General features: G+C 42.8%; 1 long non-coding RNA gene across 17 annotated transcripts in view; it reads left to right on the forward strand.

Annotated features, from left to right (window-relative positions):
* The first annotated feature begins 4,424 nt into the window (after positions 1 to 4,424).
* The window catches only part of LOC121672864, an 81,732-nt gene continuing 63,489 nt past the window's right edge, over positions 4,425 to 22,667 (forward strand). For 14 of the 17 annotated variants that reach the window (XR_006019059.1, XR_006019047.1, XR_006019049.1 and 11 more), the window contains exons 1-4: positions 4,425 to 5,083; positions 5,434 to 5,537; positions 15,717 to 15,948; positions 21,472 to 21,569. This is a non-coding gene — a long non-coding RNA (uncharacterized LOC121672864). Of the gene's footprint in view, positions 5,084 to 5,433; positions 5,538 to 11,736; positions 12,446 to 15,716; positions 15,949 to 18,348; positions 21,570 to 22,667 lie in introns of those variants that run through there. The other 3 variants (XR_006019048.1, XR_006019056.1, XR_006019051.1) reach the window with 3 other exon arrangements.

The raw sequence follows: 22,667 nt of genomic DNA on the forward strand, positions 1-22,667 counted from the left end.
CCCCCCCCCCCCCCCCCCTTGTCAGCCAGAGGAGATAGACATAGTTTGTCTGGGAACAAAGTATGTGCCCCTTTCCCAGGGTCTGACACAGCTGTGGGGATGTGGGTATGACAGGGAAAGGTGCACTTCAAATAGACCTTTTCAGGCAGTGAACTCATTGTCACTTCAAAGAATCAGATGATTTACTGTGTCTGTTTATGGGCAAAATGTAACATCTTTATCTTTCTGTGGTGTGCTTAGGAGAGACATAACAGCCTGGTCATGTGCTGGAAAGAAATGACTCATTTCATATTGGGTCTAAATGAAACTAATGTATTACTCATTTTTATGCAACTCTATTAAATTGTACTTATTTAAAAGTGGGGGGGGGAGGGAGGGTGAAGGAAGGACTACTACCTAAAGTCTAACCAAGATGTACTAGAAAATTAATTTAGAAATATGGTTGACCTCAGCTTCCTCATAATGAAAATCTGCTGACAAATCTTGTGATTTTGTTACTCTTTTTAAAGCAGCCCTTGGGATTGCTGGTAGTTCAGGTGTCAGGACCAGTTACTCATTCAGATCCTGGCTGGATGATTTTTCCATTGTTCTTCCAAAGAAAGACTTCATATTCAGTCATCCTTTGGGCTTTCTGCACTGCCTGTTGCTAGAGGATCTGAGTTCAGCCCCATTGCTGAGGTCTGCTGGTGGGGTGTGAAAGAGCTCTGCAGGCTGCTGAGCTGTGAGCACGGCTTCAGCAGCTCTGAACAAGGTGGTTGCTGCTCCTGCTGATGCTGAAATCCTGTGATGTGTCTGTGTGCCAGGTTAGGTTGATGTCTGCCTCACAGCCCCTCATGGATTTTCTGCTGACTGTCCTCTGCTTAGAGCAAATAAAACCCCTTCTCCTTCCCAGCACTATTTATCATTGAATTCTGATTAACTGCAGTGCCATATCCAGAGGAGGCAGGAAAATGGCAGCACTTTTCAATTAGAGTATCCAGAACAACCTTGTCACCTCTTTCACAATGATTGCTTTTATTTTCAAAGGTTAAGATCATTTTCAGCAGCACTGAGAGCCATTTTCCTTCAGTGCATATGCACAGAAGCCCCTCACACTGCGAAGCTGAGACTCAGATCACCCAGAGCGATCTCTGCATTCTCTGGTGTCCCTTTTTTCCATCAATGATTTCCATCCATGTCTGCTGAGTTCTCAGAATGGCAGATCTGTTCTGCCTGGGAATGGCAAACTGCTGGGCGTTTTAACCTCCTCCTCCCTCTCTCTCTCTGTGAAGTTTATGGAGTTGGGATGGAGCTGGTGGCTTGGTCACAGGGGTGTGAAATAGAGTGGCATCTACTCTGCTCTCCAGCAGCTACACCACAAGATCACTGTTCTGGGAGCAACCAGACATTATCTGGTGTGGATTTTGGTGAGAATTGAACTTAGAGAAGGGGCTAAGAAGAGTGGATATGATATTTCATATTAGGGAATTGGTTTTATCTCTGCTTTTTTATGGGGTTTGTGTGTTTATATTCTAAATCACTCTTTTGACCATTGAAAACAAAGGAGCCTAAAGAATTGGAGTGATTCTGGCTGGTTTAAGGAGTGGGCAGACCCTTCTCTGAAACTGAAGAGATCTAATCCTTGCCCTTCAGTCAGGTAAGCTGTAAAAAGCACTTGTGCTTCTGGAAACAAGGACTGAAAGCAAACCTAAGTGGAGCCCTCAGAGCCCTCCAGCTCAAAGGGTTTCAATAGATTTATCTTAGTGGCTGTGTGAGAGAGACTGGCTAGGAAGCACCTGGAAACTTATCTAATTTTCCCAGCTATTCCGGTTCATCTAATGAAAGATCTTATTTCTGCCTACACACACTGTTGTGCCTTGGTCCTTAAACCCTCAGTGTTGAAGCAAAGCACTGCAAGAAAAATATTTACAAGATGAAATGGAAATATGGTTTCCTCCTGTTGTCGGTCCCAACTTTACTCCAGTTCTCAGAGGACTATGAAATGTTGTGCTTTATTAATGCCTTAGTAATGATGGAAAAAACGTTATTTTTATTTTTCAGGATTTTTTATTCACTTTACACGTTGTCAGATGAAAAAAAAATGGCTGAGGTTTGCTGGCAGAGAAACTCTGGCGTGTTTTCAAAGGCCTTGGTGTGTAGCATAGTGCTTTTGGTATATGTTAAAAAAAAATCAGATTTTCATTGTTGCATTTCTAATTAAAAGCTCAGTGAAATGTAGGAGGTTTTACAGCAGAAATTAAAAGTAAATAAGAAGAGGATTATAGCCATAGAAAGAAGCTGTGGAGACCTAAGCAAAGTGAAACCAGAGTTCAACAAATTCCCTGCATCTTTATGAAAATCGCATCTATGAGTCAGCAAAACAAGCTCCTCTCTCATCTAAAACTGTTCATCTTGGCCATGTTCACAGCCATGGTGCTTCCAAGCCCGAGCAAGGCGGGGCTGAGGCAGGCACAGGACTCAGCTGTCTCCCAGTCTGGGGTTTGGGGCTGGGACCGAGCACACGGCTCCTCTCGACGCTTGTGTGGAGGGATGCTGGTCATGGCCATGGGAGCTGTGGATGGAGCTCTCTGCCTCATGTGCCTGGCTGATTAATCAGGAGATGCTCTGCACGAGCCTGGGGTTGCAGCTCATCCATGGACTGTGCTCACCCCCTCACTCGTACACACAAACAGGGGCAGCTCTGGCAGTCGGAGCTGTGGGTAGCTGGTGTTCACATCAGTGGGATTTTGCATGCTGGTTGTGGCTAGAATTGCACCAACCCTTTCTATATTTATTTATTTACTTTCTTTTTTTTTTTTTTACAACATTGTGGAATTACTCCAGGCATCTGACTTCCTCTGTCAGCCTTTCCTTGGCAAAGCAGCCTCACCTCCCCAGCATTGTGACTCAGGATGCTTGTCTTGCTGGCTAAGGCTTTCTCTCCCTTCCTCCATGTCATCATACACCCTTGCCCTCCCTCCTAGCTCCGTCTCTCTGGCATGTTTAGCAGCAGAGCTCGTTGAAAAACACAACCATCTTCTTCAGTGTTGATCCTCTTTTGACATTCCCTGGCCCGCTGTTCCGAGCTGCCCTTCCCTGAGCAGAATCCCAAACAAGCTCCCTTGCCCGCTAATGCAGCGTTAAGATGATGAGCACTCAAATCCCTGAGATCTCTCCTTCCTCACAGAGGTTAAAGAGAATCGTTTTTGAAAACTGGAGCTTTCCGCCAAGTTAAAAGGGAGGAGATCAATGGGATCTGTGCAGCCCTGACACAGTGCCCCGGAGGTCATGAGCTCTTCCAGCACTGTCTGAATCACAGAGCTGGTTAGGTTGGAAAAGAACTCTAAAATCATAGAGCCCAACTGTTAATCTAGCACTGCCAATTACACCATTAAACCATGTCCCTAAGTGCCACATGTCCCATCTGGAAAGATTCAGGATAAACCGTGTGGGTGGGAAATGCAGGACTGCCACAGGTAGGAGGTTTTGCAGGAAATTTTTTGTGAGGAAGCTTCTGGTCCAGGATGGCTGGCTGGCTGCATTCCAAAATCGATGCCATCTGAAGATAACAAGGCATGAATTTCTTATCTATTTCCATTCTTATTAGCAGCCTGGAACTGGGCATGGTGGAGAGCACTTGGGTCCTGCTCTGTGGGCAGGTTACTCGGTGTGAGCTTGGCCAAGGGCTCCTCCAGCAGCTCAGCTGGAGGCAGGGACTGGGCAGGGACTCACTCAGCCTGGCTGGTGCTTCCCATGGCTCTCATGGCTGGCTGCTACCTCCATGGAGGTCATGTCCCCTCTTCTGGCCAGCCCTCAGTGAAACCTTCAGCCCCTTTTCTCCCCCAGGCAACACCTGGGTGACATCCCAGGAGATCAGGGTCTGGATATCAGGAGTGACTTTAAATAGCAAAACCCTTGGGAATGAGGCCATGGAGCGGGAGGGTATAACCTGGTAGACAACGAGCTCATGTGCTTCTTTTTGATTTTGTTAAAGGCAATCTCTTCTAACTACAAAAAGTTTGTGCAAAAAAAAAGACAAATGGTAGACACTAAATGCAGTTTAAGATAGCCAATAGTAATAAAAATAGAGGGATTTATTGAAATTGGACTTAATTTGAAAGTCTATTTTGATCTGGTCCCTGTGCTCCATTCATCATGTGGCTGTCTGGTCATCATTTTCAGGGCTGCTGACCCCTCAGCATGCAGAAGCTTATGCAGAACTGGAGATGTATTTGTGCAAGCATTCCTGTAAAAACCAGGGGTGAGCTCATTAGGAAAAGGGAGTAAAAGGGACTAAAGATCCCCACCAGCTCTGTTTGGACTAATTCATGTGCTCTCTTGGTGTACAGTGGGGTTGTACACACATTTCCAGTCCTGTCATTTCTGCTCAGATTAAGGCCAGGCCTTAGCAATAGAAGCTGAGGCAGGGGTCTTGAAGACAAAAATCTGGTTTCTATTTCAGGCAGCGCCACTGCAACATGCTTTTTAAGAGGGCTGGTGGAATATGCTTTTCCCACAACCAAAGGGAAGTGCACTCAAAAGGGAGTGTTAAGAGGCAGCCAAGGGAAAGAGGAAAGGGGTGATGTGATCTGATACCCGCTGACCTCTCTTGTATAGGCATATCTCCCCTTCTCCTGGGTACCCTGAGAAACACACAGCCCTCCACAGAACGGATGTTCTCTGACTTTTCTCCCCCACACCCCTTTTTCCCCTTCCTTTAGCCCTTGATCTGTTTAGAAAGTCCCATTTGTTTGCCTCTCTGGTTTCCATAACCTCACTGACACTGAGGCACTGAGGAGAACCCAGTGTTAGTGGCTTAGCCATGGAAGTTCAGCTCAGTCCAGCTGTGGGCAGTTCAGTGTTCACCCTTCCTTTGTTTTTTGGTTTGGGATTTTTTTTTTTCCACTACCACGTCCATTTCTGCAGAAGCAGCTGACACTTTAGTCATAGGGCCAGAGTCACAGATCTACCAAAGCTCTTAATACTCAGTTGTATGTTTGTGTGTGCATTTTCTTTTTCAGGGTAAGTACATCTTTTGGGGATGGAATAACAGTTTGTCCAAGAATCAACAGTCTTCAGGGAGCCAAATAGTTTTGCAGCCAAGGTTTGTGCTCTTTCCTTGAGGTTTGGGGGATGAGTTGCTTGCCTGTCCTCTTACATAAAAGAGGAGAAAATTGTCAGAATAAACACATTTTTAAATATACAACACCATCAGTCAGAGCATAAGAGGAGCTCATTGGCTGGAAAAGAGATCAAGGCAACCGGGAATTTGGATGGCCTGACTGAGGACTTTGGACTGAAAGGTTCTTTTTCATTCACTGGAGCTAGTAATTTTTTTTCTTTAGGTAATCAGCCAGGAAAGAAAAAAAAATATATCCTCCTCCTTCCTGCAGGCAGTGAGTCTTGACTCAGAATCCTATTTTGCTGTTTTGTAATTTTTTTTTTTTTTCACAGAAACAGATTGCTACTGGGTATGAGTCCTTGCCTCGGAGCACACAGGAGAAGCAGCCAGCATGCAGCTCTGCTTCTGTGGTGGTTCATTGCTCTCTGATTCACAAGTCAGTGACTAATTCAGGCTAATGATGGTCATCTGAGGACCAGACGCTCCGTTTTACAGTCAGGGTTAGGTCAGCTTTAATCAGCCCTGCCCAGGGAGGGAGCTCTGGTAGGAATTGGACTGCACAGAAAATCCTGGTGCACTATTTTTTGGTGAGCTGCAGGACATTTCTGTACAATTGGTTGTGCATATAGGGAGGAGAGGTCCTTGCAGCTGTTCCTTCTCAGGGTGCCATCAGGACTTTTGCAGTATAAATTCCTACTTCCTGGGCATAGCTAGGTTTGCAGTTTTCCCTGTGATTACACCAGGACAGGGGGAGAGGGAAGGTGGGACAGCTTTCCTGTGTCTGCTCAGAGCAGCAGGACACTGTCTTCGACATCAACACAGAGCAGTTGTCTGTGAAATTTCATTAAATTTACAGGCAGCGATTGTTATTCCAGAGCAAGGAGAGGAGGTGGAAAGAGGCTGAGGTCCAGCTAGGAGTTGGCTAGACTAGTTCTTGGATTGTTTTCCACGCTGTGGTTATCCTTATCTGCATCTGGAAACTGGAGTGTGTTGTATGTGTTTGTAAGAGCAGGCGGATGTGTGAAGTGTTCTGGCAAAGTCAGAGACCTCATTTTCCCCTCAGTATAATGCAGCCTGATTAGATTGTTATTGACATGCTGAGAACCTGCTAGGGTTGTTACATCTCTGTGGAAAGGCATCTGTCTGTTCCTCTTCTCCCTTCTGCCTGGAAGGATTGCAGAGCTGGAAATGGGAAGGACCTTTCAGATGGCAAATCCAGCTGTGAAAGAAATCTGCTGGGAAAGCACAGTGTGCCCGCCAGCTGACCAGCAGTTTGACAATGTATGTGGAGCTGTGAGCCAATTAATAATATCAGTTTGGAACAATTAGTAATTCCCAAATAGGCAAAAAAGTAAGAGAAAAAGAAATAACCCACAATAAACCCCTCAAAACTGCTGTATTTTGCTGGATGGTTTTCATCCTGTAGATCATTACCAACCAGAGTTACTGGCAGTGTTTGGGTGGTTGGATTTGTCTGACTTACTGCACCATGTGAGAAATGTGCAGTGTTCCATGAGCTGTCACAGCTTTGACTGTTCAGGCTAAAGCAGAGAGGTGTGTGCAGTGTCCAGAGGAGGCTGTGGATGTCCAGAGGAGGCTGTATAGTTCTGTATGGAGGTACCTGTCCGAGCTGCCCCCACTGCAGTCTCCGGTGGTGGGGATCTCCACCTCATGGCTCTGGGCAGCTGAGCGTGTCTGTGCTACTCTCTGTACTCCAGCTGCTTCATGCTGGATCGGCTCAGGTATTTCTACCTAGTGCTGCACAGTGACTTCTAAACAAAAGCAAGAGAGGGTGTGGACTAACTGGCTTTAAAAACATTCTCCTTCCCAAAAATGGCTCTTGTGAACTTTGCACTGTGAGATGGTCAGATAATGGCAATTCTCACATTCAAGATTTGCCATTGCAGGATGAGGACAGACTCAGTATAAATATCTGGGATGTTGCTCTCTTTGATCACAGCTGACGCAACCTCAAAAATCCTCATCCTGAAAGCTCTCTGAAGACAGATTTGTCTCCAAGAATGATTTTGGGTTCAGCAAAATTGCATGTTTCAGTGAAATGATATTTCTTTTCGCCAGCTTATTTATATTCATCATAATTGTCTCACTGTGATGCCTCCTATTCATTTGCTGGATCCACTTGTCTTGCATCTTGTTCTGACTCTGAGTGCTTTTTAGGGTAAGCCTGCCTTTTGAGAATATGCATGATTGGTACCATTGGAATAGTTTTCATGTGCTTGCAAGAAGTGCATTGCTAAGCAAAGCAAGCAGGGGAGCTGGGAGAGATGAGTGGAAAATGACTACATGAAGAAGAGGGAAGAATTAAAATAGATGGCGAAGAGTTAATCAAATAAACAAAGGTTCCTTTTTTTTAAAAAAAACAACTCTTGCTCTTTTTTTTCTTTCTTTGAATAATCTCAGTCTGGTAATGATTGCACTGGCCAACCCTTGGTACCTTTCTGTCTGATTACAGCTGGGTTGTAGTGGTAGTGATGAGTTACCACAACAGTCTGTTATTGGCAGTGTTAACTAATGCCCCTCATTAACTAAGAAAGGACATGGATGGGAATATTTTCAGGCTATTCCTGGCTTATAATGACTTAAATTTATTTTAAAATATTTTTTTTTTTAATTTACCAGGACACTTTTGTCCTGAAAAGGAAAGCTCTTCAGTCTTGATGTTTTTTGGGGTTTTTTCCCTTCTTCTATAAATTCATGCTTTGAGGAGAGTTAATATACTACCCAGTGAATTTTTGAAGGTCATGTTCAGTGCCACCAGCATTGCACAGAGGATCTTTGAGAACAGCTCTTTGTCTGTGCAGGTGTTTCTGTTCTGTGTTGCTCTGTGAACCTACCAAAAGAGTGGGTGCCTTTCTGGCCACCGTGTGTAGATACCAGAGATGATGCTGCAGTGTATAAATGGTAGCAGAGGGGACCTGTCAGTTTGCTCAGTCCTGGCTTGCAAAGCTCTAAAGGAGGCTATTTAGATGTGGGTGGAGAAGGAGCTCCAGAAGGGCTGGATCTGTGAAGGAAATATTACTTGTGTGAGTTTAGCAGAAATATGACCTGCTGCACTGGCTCCGTCTGTCACTCTGCAAGAGCTTAGGGAGGAATTAGGTGTTTCTGCATTTACTGTAGAGGATGAATCTTCTTGAGGACACAGACCCATAAGGTGGCAGATCTGTCCAGTGATGGGGAAAAATAATTTGCTTACACCTAACAAAGGAGTAGAAACTATGAAAAATAAACCCTTAAGGATTCTGAAATTTTTCTCACAGGATAAGAGCTCTTGTCCTGGGGTTGCTTTAGGCCTTTTAGTACTATGGAACTTCCCCTCCATGTCACAGACCCTGTAAATTGCATAGAGGAACAACATAAAAATCTTCAAAGGCGAAAAGCTGTGGGGAAATACACTGAGGACAGCTCCAGTCCCCTACATTTTTGGCTATTATACATAATGTGGTTAAAACAGAAAATTCCCAGATTATCTATGAGCATGGGATGCAGACAACAGAAGGTGCTAAATGCTTCCTCACACCTTTGAAAGAAAGGTGATGTAAAGAAGAAAAAGCAGGCTAGAGTTACTTTTGGGCACTGATTGAGTAACAGAGTGGGATATAAGAACATCTAGTTTCTCTTTTAAATCCTCTCTGGATGCACTTGGTGTCGAGTGCAGGTTTTCCTCTCCCATCAGACAGCCTGTCATGTGTGCTCCACATTGATGAATACCAGCTCTGCCACACGTTTCCTGGAAAACAGTACATTAAGTTACTCCTCCTTGTAACTTTCCTTAAAATCAAGTACAAACTATGTATCAGTCATCATAAATAAATAGAAAAAACTCTGAGACTGGGATCATCTGTCTGCTGTAGAGGGGAAAGATATTCTCCCAGTGTATCCTACAGCTGCCCTTGCTCCTTTACTTTCACAACCTGTATTTATTTATGAGTATACCCAGTATGTTTTGTGTTCCTTTACTCAGTCTTTTGACTGGGATAGGTGAGTTTTAAAACTTGTAGCACTTGACTGTCTCCCACCATATTAATCTGTGATTACTTTTAGATGGTCAAAGTCCCAGCACAGACAGGGTAAGGATGAGGAAAGGACCAGGGGAGATGGTCAGTGTGCACCTTATTTATCCAGTACACAGTGAGCTACTGTCAACCTTTCTCCATCAGGTCCCACACCTGGAACTCATAGCTCGCACAGAATTTCAGAGCTGTTTCTTTCATGAGGTCTGCTTGTGTGGCACCCATGTGATCCCCATTTCAGATTCTTGTACCTGCTTACAGTTCATCTGGTCCATTTCTGCAGCTTGTTCTTGCTCCTCAGACCTAGAGTTCCATCCAGCCTGTGGTTGTCTTCACCTGGCCCAAAGCATGTGTGAGAAATGCTTGTCCCTGATATGAGATCACAGCTCTGACCATCACCTGCCAATCAGCTGAGTTGGAACTTATAAAATGTAGTTGTGGGAAGAAAGAGGTAGATATGGAAATTGCTCCTTAATAGTAAACATTGCTGTGGGCTTGCATTGCTGTTTTCTAGTCTGTGACTTGTGTGAGGGAGCAGAAAGGCTGTCATTCAGTGGAGCTGGTGGTTTGGTACTGATCACCAACCACTTGGCCTTTTCAAATATGAAATGCTGCAAATGCTCCATCTGCAGAAGCCATAAAGTGATTGCTGGGCAGGACTGCTCTGAAGACGTTGAGTGGAGCCAGATGAGGGTAACCTGAGATCCTCACTGTGAGCCTTTGGGCTCAGAACCGCATTTGATCCAAGTTTACACTTGATGTGTAGTGGAAATAGGTTTGAGGGGAATGCCACGAGTCTCTTCAGACTCTGCTGGTCAGCTGTTGGCATCAGGTTGTGTGGTTGAGACTTACAGTCTTCTTGCATCAGCTCTGCTGCCTCTAAATGAACTGAAGGAGAAATCCAAGGAGAGTCTCTCTGACATTGTTCAGTTTTAAACAAGGCACTCAAAATTATAAATATTCTTGACTCTTCCTGGTGTTTGACATCAAAATGTCACAAGGTGCAAATATGACACCTGGCAGTCTATTGATGGGGGGAGAAGAATCCCACTTCTGCTTGGCATTTTGTTGGATGTAGGAGCAGTTGTGTGCTTGTAGTCTCAGTAGTTTTATTACTTATTTTAGCAACAAAAATAAAATATCTACAGGAACACACAACAAGAATTACAACAACTCAGAACCTGAAGCAGCAGTTGTTTCTTAGCAGTGGTAGATACTTGGGCAATAGTTGGGAAAGAGGTCATTAGAGCTTCTTTCCTTTGGGAGATTCATTCTTCTGCCTCAGAAATGCCTGTATTCCCAACTGCTTTTCTGTCTGTTAAATAATGTGGGCGTATGATTTGAGTCCTGAGACATAAAGGATGTAAGCATGTACCTGAAATTAGGCCTGTGTGTGCTTTCTGCTGAGTAAGTGTGTCCTAGTCAGGTATTTAAATTTTAAATGCACTGGGGCCCTCAATCATAAAGTAAGCAAATTTCAGCCTAGACAGCAGTGGGAGGAATAAACATTAAGCTCAAAACAAACTGTTATCAAAGTAGCTCTTCAGACTATGTAGAATTACACTTTAAGATGGGCAGAGCATCTTTAAAACCCTTTTGCAGTAGCTAAGAGCTTATACATTAGCTTTCATGAGAGGCATTACAGATGTCTGTGAATATTATATAAACACCAGCCTGTTTGCAACAGTTCATAAACTTAAATATTTTATAAGAAAATACTGAACATTTAACTCGCCTTGTATTTTTTATACAGCAATAAAAACACCATTTTTATCAAAAGTTGCTGGGAAGCCTGACTAATAATGTAACACTTTGTTATAAACTAGGAGGAAAGTTCACTGGTCTAGAATTAATAAGGTGTGTAATCTGTACAGGAATTTTTACACTACAGGGAGAGGCACCTAACTTTGTCTTTGCTTGTGCATAAAGATGCATGTAATTTGTGAGAATGTTCTCTGATGCATCTTTATGTCTCTGTGGCTAAAGAGGTTTCCGTGGTTTTCAGCTGGACATTGCTTGGAAAAGGAAAATACCATGTTCACACATGTGAGACATGCATGGACCTGGATATCTTTGCTGAGTGACCGTTCTGCAGGAGGCAGGAAACTGCAAGTTTTAGACCTGAGCGTTTTCTCCCACTTATATGTATCAATGGGAGCTGCCTTCCCAAGATGGAAAAGTGTAAAACAACGAGTGAGCAAGGTTTAGGACATAACCCTTGTTTTTCACAATTCACCTTGACATTTCCAGCAGGAAGGCAACAGCTTTGCCCTCTCCAAGCAGAGCAGTTGTGTACTGTAAGTGAAGCACCACGTAGGCTTCTGGGGACTTTTAACACAGGTATACCAGGCAGCCGTGAGTTTTCAGAGGTATCAGGCTTAAGTAGCAGCTGAATGGAAGTTTGAAAATCACAGCTTGAAGGAATAATTAGGAGGAGGAAAAGTTTCAACTTCTAATTATTTTAAAATCCATATCTTGTTGTTAACTCAGTTTTAATTTTTTTATGTCTCTGCTGCTCATTATTGTCAGTGTTCTGATTTTACTGATCAATTTGATTACTTTCATTGTTTCTATTGCCCAAATATCTTTATCAAGATTGGCCTTTAATGCAAATATACACTTGGTTTTCAGTAGAAATTCAGCTTCTAATTTTGTAGGTATTTAATTGGTTGCTTCCCTTCTATACTCTATACTAACAGTTGCCCAAGAGTGTTGTTCCATTAAAGATAACTGTGCCTCAAGAAAAATCCTTCTTCAGAAAGTGCCGTGGGCCAAGCTGGGATGACACAGTAGTAGAAATGCTTGTCCCTCTCTAATTGTCACTATTGATGAAATGAATGTGTGTAACAGCAGGAGAAAGCTTTCCATGATTAGTAAATTCTTACCCTTTGTTTTCTCCAGAACACAGCAACCCATCTAGGCTGTAAGTCCATTTGCAAGGCTGAATGCATATTTTTCACTCTAAAATTTGCGCAACACTTGGTCAGTTAGAGCAGAAGAATAAGCAGCATCTGAGATTTTGAATTATTTAGGCATGTACCTTTCCTCACGGAGTGATAAGACTGTCCCCAAATGACCCACCAGCACTAGGTGTGAAAGAATTAACTTCTTATCCCTTAAAAGGAGACCAAAGCATTAACTGCAAGGATCCAGAGTTACAGGGTATTTGTACTGCTTAATTCTTCCAGGAATCATGGAACTGGCTTTGCTTAATGGAAGATCATGCGTGTTGAAGGGGAAATTCCTTTCAGATCTACACAGACATCAGGTCAAAAATTTGTACTGGCCAAAAATGTTACTGCAGTTGACTAAGGTAGGCTGAAAAATGGTGGCCAGGAAAATGCATGCTGGAATAAATGATAGTGTTGATGTGGCCAGATGTCTCACATATGTATGTCAGGATTAATTCCTATAGTTATTTCCACTTTACATTGGCATAAACATTGTAGAAAATAAGGTTAGCACTTGTGCCATCTACAGAGCAAATGCCAGTGCCAGCCAGAGTTGTGCAATGTTTTTTGTGTGTGTTTTTCCTATAGCTTGAACAGGAGTGTGGCTTCCTTGGAGCATGGAAATGTTGGAAGATCTATAACCAGGCTGGTCCCTACAGCTTGAAACATTCTGCAGGCAGTTCTTTTCTATAATTTTATATTTGTATTTCTATTTTGAATAATTCAGGAAGCCATCCAGTCTCTTTTGTTTAACGATTCTATCAGGCCACCTCAAGCTGTGAGGCTGCAATGGGTGAGACATGGTCCTTCATCCCCACAAGTTTTCTTATTTTTTAACAAGGTTTATGAGCTCCATTTGAGTCGTTGGAAGCTGAGGTATTAGATGACTTGGCCAAGGTCATACAGGAAATTTGGTCTGAAGAACCAAACATATGATTGCTGCTGGTTTCCAAGCCAGCTCTCAAACCACTGGGCATCCTTCTTAATTTCCAGTCTTTTCTGGCATTGCTACCAACTTTCTGGTCCAATTCCTCAACCACGTTGTGCCTCTCCTTCACTTCTGTTGCACATAAATCCAACCTCACAAGGTAACATATCAAAGAAATCAACAGGTATGCAGCAATTTCCTCAGCCAGTTTCACTTCTCCTTCGCTTCACAACTTGCCCACCAACAAATTTATTTCTCGCTTGGAGCATTTCACTGAACCATTTCTATTCAAAAGTATCTGTTAGCACTTTGCTAAGCCTCAGACGGAACATCTTTGATCCACCCATTTCAAGATTAGATGGATGACAGAACCCAAATTCTAGCTCCAAAAACATCCATGTTTTAGAGGTATATTCAAAGCCCAAGCTTGGATTTGGCTCTCAGTGTGGTTACTTTGATCTGTCTTCAGATCTGGATGCCGTGTCCTGTGACATCTCTGTTTCTAGCACAGAATCTCGTGTTCCTATCTGTGTGAGAGCTCTGAGACATGATGGGTGCCTCCGAGCACGTCGTGTGGGAAACGGCACCAATGGATCCTCTCAAATTCCATTCAGGTTGTGTTCATGTGCAGTGGGGTTTTTTCACAGTTGTTGTTTTGTTACTCACCTGGAGGCACAGGGAATTTGGCCTTTTGACAGAAGCAAAAATGCAAGAAATCCCACTGTTTGTGGCGTTCTTACTGCACTCTCTGTTTTCCATGCAGCTGCTTCCCACTTCCTAGAAATCACATCACCACTGCTCCTCCCCCTTTATCTCCTGTCCCCACACAATGAGAACATGGTCTGGTTTTTTCCCCATGGATGGGAAAGCCAGGGCAAGCTTGGTACTGTGGTCTTTTGCACTAACAGAATTTCGGTGCAATTCACTCTTTCCAGGGAATTATTCTAGATTTATTCACCACAAAGCATCCAACCATAACAACTCAGTAATTTTAAGGCCTTAGGAAAAAATGTAACAAGATGTTCAAAAATTTTGGTTTGGGATAATTGGGAGTTGTTTATATCCTTGTGCTGCTGATTATGTTGTCATATACCACCATTACTGGTGTCCTCAGGAACAGGATTATCTTTGCTTGGAAACAAAACCTCCATTTTAACCACTTAAATGCTGGTTAATGTAGCTGATAAATGGGAAGAAAAATACGCCCTTGTTGTTACTGGATATATGAGACACTCAAAAATCATAGTGATGAGGGTTGAATAAACAGATAGATAGACAAATGAAACATAATCACTGTAATTTTTCTCATAAAATTATCAGGGCACCACAATTTTTCTTTAGACTCTTTAGGGCAGAGTCTCCCACTGCTCAGTAGAATCACTTCTTGCTCTCTCAGTTTGAAAATAACTTTCTGTGCATTCAGATCATACCAAACTTTCCAAGCTGTATCTTCCTGGGGTTTTGTACCCTCCAATTATTTCTGCATGCATCTGGAATTCACATCTCTGGGTCATGGTTATTCCCCTGGCTCACTGGAATGCCAGGGTTACCCATGAATTCCAATGGATAATTCTAGTAATGGAAATGAGCTGTGGAAGGTATGGGGCTTGTCAGTCCCGCTTCTCCTCTGCTTTCCTGGGACAGCTGGACCTGGTATTTGCTACTATTCCACTGGAATGGACTGGGGCTAAATATTCTTCGCAGCATTTTGAGAGTTAAAAAGGAGTTTAAGTATAAATCACATTTGCAATCATAAGACATTTTTAGATTTCCAGAGTGGCACATGAAAGCTTTCTTGTGATATTATTATTATTATTATTATTATTATTATTATTATTATTTTGTTGGATGTTTTCTGTTTTTTTGCTTTAAGGCCCAATCAATAATATGTACAATAAATTCTAAAGTTTTGTACCAATTTCCAGCCAATCTGAGGTTTTCAGCAGTAATTTTCCTCTGATTTCATGGGATCTGGGACCTGGAATGCATCAACCTAGATGTACTTTGTTAAGAGAAAGCATTGTCTGCATCCAGAGTTTTCATAACATCTAATTTAAATTGCATCTTGGATTTTTTGGAGGAAAAAAAAAAAGCATCAGACACTGTAGAGAGGAAAATGAGCCATTTCCTTAGCTTGAACCTGCATGAATTAGTGGTAAAGTGTTGATCTCTAAACTTGCAGTTTCTGAACCATAAAATCTGTTTATTTCACCCTATAAAAGAACATTTTAACTTATATGGCTATTTAAGTTTAAAAGCTATTAGAGAAGTGGGTGGGGAGAGGAAAAGAAGCAGCTTGAATCAGTAATTCAAGCTTGCAATACAATCTTCATCTGCTGCATAGCTTGCATAGAAATCCCCTTCAATGTGGATTTTCTGTGCTCGTAGCAGTCCCACCATACAGGAAATATACAGTATATATTTCCAACATTATCCATAATTGTAGTAAAGCTTATAAAGCAACCCATTCCTTGTGTGTTCCTGGTGATCTGCACTTACTGGATATTCTCAAGTATGCATTTAAAGGAGGCAAAAACATAGCAAGAGCTGGCAGAAGTCATCTGCAGTGACTTTCCAAAGGGAGTTGGGGGAAGGTCTTTATTGACCTGCTCTTACTGCAGGAACAGCAGTGGCTTTGATTGAAAACCACCCTACCTGTGCTTTCTTTTGTATCTGAATTTCAGGGGGGTTGTGTTTCCCTACAGATTGAAAATGCTGGGGCTAAAACCGTGTGGATGCAGTCCCTCCTTGGGTGGGCAGGACAAAGTCACAGCACCTTCGGGAGAGGGATGGAGAGTGACAAGGAGGGACTGCTCCTGCTCTAGGCAAGGCAGGGATGGAGGGAGCCTGGATCCTTTTGTTGCACCCTCCTGCTACCCTGTGCCTTGGAGAATCCTGAAGAAAGCAGAGAGGGGCATGTGCTGATTCGAATGCAAGGTGAGTGCTTGTCCTTTGTGCCAGGGTGGGGCACAGGGAGGGACGGCTTTGCACAGCCTCTGATGCTCAGTGACACACACACACACACACACACACAGAGCAGCCTTGCTGCAGCAGTCACCCTCAGGGAAAGGGAAGAGAGGTTTTGATTCTCTGCCTGCAAAATTGGTAGCAAATTGTCAATGCTTTGAGAGGCTGTGCTTCACTTGAGCTGTGCAGGCCTTTTCCATCTAACTATCCCTGAACTTGCAGTACCTCGCTAAAAATAGTTCAAAGCATAACCATGAGTTCCCTGAACTGTGATCCTACCAGTTCTGTATTATTCGATTCACCATTCCTTTGAAAGTATTCATCCTTCCCCTCATAAAACTTAAATCAGCTTGTTCTTTGGTCCAAGAGTTGACATCATTATGATGCTACATCCTATGTAATGGTGTGAGAGCTGGAAAAGCATTCACAGCAAAACCACGCAGTGAATTGAATTTGCAGTGCCTCAGCCCTTGCAGTCTGAGCTCCCTCCTGCCCTCCTCATTTACTTGAACTTTTAAAACCTGTGTGCAGGTCCTTGGAAATACCCCACGATAACAGCACCACAGCCTTGAATATTTATCAAGGGTCTTTTTAATGTTCCCACTTTTCTTTCCATGACCCCTCTTATTTTACAATGTTTGGGGGAGCAAAAATGATTGTTTTACCAAAATATGCTAGATTTCTTGCCAGGTTCAGTGGATAGAATCTTGTTGACAGATTTGGAAAAGATTATTCTTTCAGTACCTTTTGAATTATTTTTTTAAGTGTGTCTGCCATGTGCTGTTTCCAAAATCAGCCCACATTGAACTGTTTAATATTATATGGCGACAGGGACAAATTAGCACCTTTCATTTTCCTATCAAAATTAGCACATCCCAAGAAGACATTTCAAGAGCTACACATCTCTTATTTAGAAATAAATGTAGGAATCTACTTAAATGTGTTCATCTCAAAATCTTGGCACAAATAAATTTTGAGGGATTTGCCATTGATTTCAAACACCTTAGAATTTTGCCCATTTTCATTGAATCATAGAAAGGCTTTGGTTGGAATGGACCTTAAAGATCATCTAGTTCCAACCCCCCTGCCAGTTTGCTTACATGTGTTTGGAGTTACCTTTCTCCCTCCTGTGTTTTTCATATGATGATTCTTTATTTTTGGTGAAAAGGTCTTTTTAGAGCCTGAAACACACCTCATCCCTTTGCCGGAGGGCTTCCTCACAGCATGAGATGGTGTTTTGTCTTTTTCATCCCTCTTTTCATGCCTAACTTGGCCTCTGGGTTGGTTTGTTCTTCCCTCTTCCTCTGGAACATCTGGAACGGGCCACAGCTGAAAATGGGCTAATGGGCAGGGTGCAGAGATGCTTCTGGTGATAGGAGGAAGTTCCTCCAGCTCCTGGCTGGTGTGTATTGCCCCTGGTCACATTGGCAGGGATTGCTGTCCTTTGTTTATTGCTGTGCCTCTCTCCAGCAAAGGACACAACTTCCTCTCCAGGCACTGCTGGTATTCAAGGCTTTTTGTCTTTTTCATTAGAAGTCTGAAGTTTGTTATCAAGTATTGGATCTTCCTGGGTGGCTTGTGTTTAGGTGGGTGTTGGAATTCTGACTTTAGCACCAAGATTGCTGCCATGGCAGGGGTAAAATGAAGTAGACAGTGTTTTGAGTTGTGTGCTGTGTGGCTGGGGGATGTGATGCTAAAAATAAAGGAAATAAGCAATATTAAAGTGTGCAGAAAATGTTTAGATCCATACTCCAGGACATGATTTAGTGGTGGACCTGGCAGTGCTGGGTTAATGGTTGCACTCCATGATCTTGGAGGTCTTTTCCAACCTTTATGATTCTACAGGCCTGATTTTGCTGCCATAGGAAGTGGCTCTTTAGATCATTTGTGCTCGCTGAAGCTGCTATGCACTTGAGGTTCAGATTCATATTCTTTCTGCCAGTTTTGGTCCATGCAGATACCTTGGGTTAACAGAACAGAGCATACTAATCCAAGTCAATATGTCTGTGTATTTCACTTTTCTGTTTGAGAATATTAAGGCCAGATTCTCATTTATACTAAGCCCACTAGCAATATTCTGGCAACAGAAAGATGCCTTAGCAGGAATGTAAATTAAAGCCTCTTTATACTTTTAATAGTGTTTGTAGTTTCACTTGGCTGCGGTACAGGAATGACACATGTCTATTCAAATGGCATTTGCCATCCTGTTGATGGTTGCTGATATTCTTCATGCCTCTATCCCCTAACTAACTAGACCATGAGTCTGCTGCAGTCACAGCTTTCCAATTTCCTTAAAATGTGCTTTTTTTCCTTGAAATAACTAAACCAGGATTTAAGATTAAGGCAATTTTTCTGTCCTTCCTTCACTAGGTGGTGACCCTGTTTGTGTCTGCATGAATCTCTACTAAATGTCCAGTTCTGCAGTGTCCAGAGAGATTATTCTTGCCATGTCTGTTGCTTAAATTGAAGAGTGGGTTCTTCATCTCACTATGCCTTGTACAGTGCAGAACACCTTTGTATTTTTTGGACTAAGAAAAATAAAACCTCTATTAGGAAGAAAACCTATATTTTGTGCTGTTGGAGCAAGCACCTTATATATTTTACATTAAATCATCCCAGCTTTTACATGCTCAGGACCATTTTCATTTCTGTGCATTTATATGCTGTCTACCAGTGCCTTAACTTTCAAATGGGAAATTATCCTCCAAAAAGCCCAACAGTTTAAGGACAGAAGTGAGACCTGAGGTACAAGGCTTGTAGAGAAGCTGTGTGTAAACTCTACAGACTCTGGAAAAAATGTCAATATCAACATCTACTTAGTGTATTTCAGATAAAATACTGCTTTTGCAATGTCTGAAAACATGGCATAAGCATTTTATTAGATCTACAACTGTAGATCTGACTATAAGGTCTTGTGCTAAATTACCACACGTTCAACAATGCAGGCTCCAGAGAAATTTGGAAAAAAGCCTCTAAGACAAATCCAAAATGAGTCTCTGCTGGTTTGGAATTTTTGCTTTTTTTAAAAATAAATTTTAGTAAGGGATCACTGAAAAGTGCATTGCCTTGAGACTGACATAGAAAAAAATTATAATGCTGTTCTCTCTCATGGAAATCTGGAGCTCTCCAGCAGTTTAAGTCTCTTATTCCTTCCTTTTAAGTTCATAAGAACTTAGTCCAAAACTTGTCTGCAACCTAGGACTGACTGCTGACTTGTTAGAGTCTCTGTCCCTATTGATATTAAATGGAGAAAATTGTGCACGAAGTGGATAAAAAGAAAAGATATGTGTCTGTCAAACTAAAACGACAGTATTTGGAGCTGGCAAGAAGTCAGATCTTAGAATAATTTATGTTGGTGAGAAAGCTTAAGGGTCTCAATGCACATAAATTGGCATAAGACTTAAGAAACGCAAATATTTATAAGATTCTCCAATTTAGTAAATGGATTCTTAAAAACTAAGGGCTGAATAGCCTCCCCATGTATATAAAGAATGTGGCAGCACTCTGCAGACCTCCGCAGAGCATAACATGTAGTGCAAAGCATTTCTGCAGAAAGCTCTTATCTCCTTGATACTCCTCCCATATCTCCTCATGGATGTTGCGAGTCCTTGCCGCAACGCTTTCTATCCAGCCAAGCTGTTCCCTCCATTTCTCCTTCATCTGAAAGTGTGTTTTTCTGCATTTCTAGGTTAAATGTTCTTCTTATGCTGATAGGTGACTGGAGGAATTTTCTGAGTGACTGATAAGATAGAGATGCCCCTTTTGGGGAGCAGCTAGCACGAGGAGCATTGTACAGCTGAACGGGAATGCTAGAATTTAATGTCTGGTTCTGTCACCAAGGCTCAGCTGTCACCAGTTGTTTACTTATCACGCTATTTTCTGAAGGATAAAATATTCCAAACCCAAACAAAGTCATAATTTAAGGAGCAAGAAGGCCTCTGTGGAGCGTCCGCCGCTCTGCGTGCGAAGAGGGGCGTCTCTCTGAAGGTGAAGGCTTCTCCCCAGCCCTCATTAGCTCCGTGCTCGCTGGCAGGGCAGGGGCTGCCGGGCTGGAGCTGCTGACAGGGAGGTGATGGAGTGTCTGCCGGAGCCGTGCGTGGCTGCGGGTCAGTGCCCGAAATGTGAGAACAAAATGGGCCCGGGCGCTAATGACTGTCAGGTGCGCGCCAGGGCCTGCGGGGCGGCCGGGAATTAGCGCTTGGCACAGGGCGCGGGGCCCCCGCCTGCCAAGTCAAACACAACCGGGGCCTCGTGTAAATAAACAAGGGCAGAGGGAGCTTTTCCTCACACTGCTTGTGCACGGAGCCCGCGCACACGCGTCCCATCGCCTGCACGCACGGCTCCTCCAGGGAGGGACACCCGGGGAGCTCCCAGCGCCATTGCCCATTTACAGGCCAAGGGACAGAGCCCCCTCCTTGCCAGGGGCTGTTAAATCCCCTGGAGCATCTTTTTCCTCTGCTTCCTTGCCCATGCAGATGCTCACCTTGTAGGGTGTTGCTTTCCTTACCTCAGAAGCCGTCCTCCTGATCTCCCAGGGCGAGTCCCCTTTCAGACATCACCTTCCCCTTTTATATTCCCAGCCCTCTCTGATGCACACCAAGATTACATTTCTGCTTTGGCCTGGATTATGTTTTCCAGGCCAATATATTATGCCACTTTCACACTTCCCTCCCTGCCCCATCTGGCTTCCATCCTACCCCCATAAAGATTATTAATATCGCCTGTTTCCAAGCGATTTATTAGCAGGGGCCTAACTGGTGCCATTTCCCATTTTAGTAGAGCACTGAAAATAATCCTGAGGAGTGTGCCCAGCTATAAAAACGTACTTATACTGTCATATTTGCAGTTTCAAACATGCACCACTTGATAGTCTCAAAAGTGCTGTTTAATTGGGGTTTATGGGTTCTAATTAATTATACTATGTAAAAAAATTACTTGTCCCATTACAGCTCTCTGTGGTTTACTCTGAATAGCAATGTAATTTAGAGATAAATTGTCCTTCTCTATCCCCCTGCTCCCTCTCTTCCAAGCAAGTTCCAGAACAGTTTAATTCTCCTTTAACCCAGCAATGAAGCTGAGAGAAAGCAACATTTTGTTCAGGGGACACAACTTTTCCCCATACCCATAAACAGCTTTAAATGTGACTCGAAATGGTTCCATGTTATTTCTGCTGAATCAGGCTGGTGAAATTATGAATAATCCTGAGGCTTTGCACAGCTCGGGTCTGGGAGGGCTGGGATGTTGCAAACACTTGAAAAATGATGGCTGCTTTGTGTGCAATGTGGATTATTTCCTCTGATTACACAGAGGCAATAGTGAAGGAAAGTGAGACTGAGTGCAGGTTTTTTTGCTGGATGAAGGTCTAGGTTGAGATTTCTCTCCATGAACCTGTAGGAAAACAGTGTGGTAAAGGATCTGCCTGCCTGTATGGCATTTTGGTGTGACAAGCAGCAGAGGAAACCTCTCAAGTTAACTTTCCATTCTCTCTTGCAGAATCATGAAGCCTGGATTACTCAAACAAATTTTGAGGCAGTTTTCTGACTTTTAAATGCTTCCTGTAATGACTTTGTGAAAAATGAGCAGCCAAGCAGGTAAACTCGTGGTTGTTTAAAATATACTATTAAATTACATCCCTCAGTGTAATAAATTTGGTCTCATGAGGCAAAACATGAAATATAGTAGAGCTGAATTAGAAAACATTGTATCCTGTGACAAGAGGGGATGGCTTTAAACTGAAAGAGTAAGTTTAGATTGGATATTAGGAAAAAATTCCTCCCTGTGAGGGTGGGGAGGCCCTGGCACAGGGTGCCCAGAGAAGCTGTGGCTGCCCCTGGATCCCTGGAAGTGTCCAAGGCCAGGTTGGACAGGGCTTGGAGCAAAATGGGATAGTGAAAGGCATCTCTGCCCATGGCAGGGGTTGAAATAAGAGGATCTTTAAGGTCTCTTCCACCCCAAACCATTCTGCGATTGTATGACTTTATCTGGAAACTTCATTAGGGAGTCAGAATGTTAATTAATGAAAAAAGACAAGACAAAGAAACCTTTTTAATTTGCCTTTTACAGGCAAGTGCTACTTATTTTAGAAATTTCATGTCATTTCAAACTTTTGTGTGTGACAGATACCTCCAAAATTATACCCCCAGCCCTAGGAAGGGAACTTGGTGACCTCTCCATGTCCCTGCTATTACTCTTAGCACTAAAAGGTTATGATTCCTAATGTGACTGCACAAATGAGTGTTCACTGGATCAAAAAGTTTGTTAGTCAAGCTTCACTAATTTGCTTATTTTATAAAATTAATAACCAACATGTCAGTTGCTGGAAACTTGGATCATCCTGGGTGTCCAGATCAGTCTGGTTCATGTGCTGGAGCAGAAGCTGTGAGAACTGCCAAATGAAGAACAAAAAAAAAAAAGGAAAAAAGAATCACCACAGTCACACACATTACTTATCAATCTGAAAAGTAACAAGATTTATACTTTATATATAAGAATTTTTTTTGTTAAAGTAATCCTCTTGTGCAGTAAAATTAGTTAAAAGAAATTTTAGTGCATATATCTAGTTGGTTATATTAACTACAGCCTGCAGTGTTTCATGGAATGAGTTAACAAAACAGAGCCCAAACCTGAATAAACCTGAAAATCTCTGGGCAGTGTTTGGATAAGTCCAAACAAACCTGAATATCTTGGTG

The sequence above is a fragment of the Corvus kubaryi genome, unplaced genomic scaffold (assembly GCF_017639235.1).
Source record: "Corvus kubaryi isolate FWS band 111438036 unplaced genomic scaffold, C.kubaryi_AGA036_p1.0 65018, whole genome shotgun sequence".
Lineage (NCBI taxonomy): Eukaryota > Metazoa > Chordata > Aves > Passeriformes > Corvidae > Corvus > Corvus kubaryi.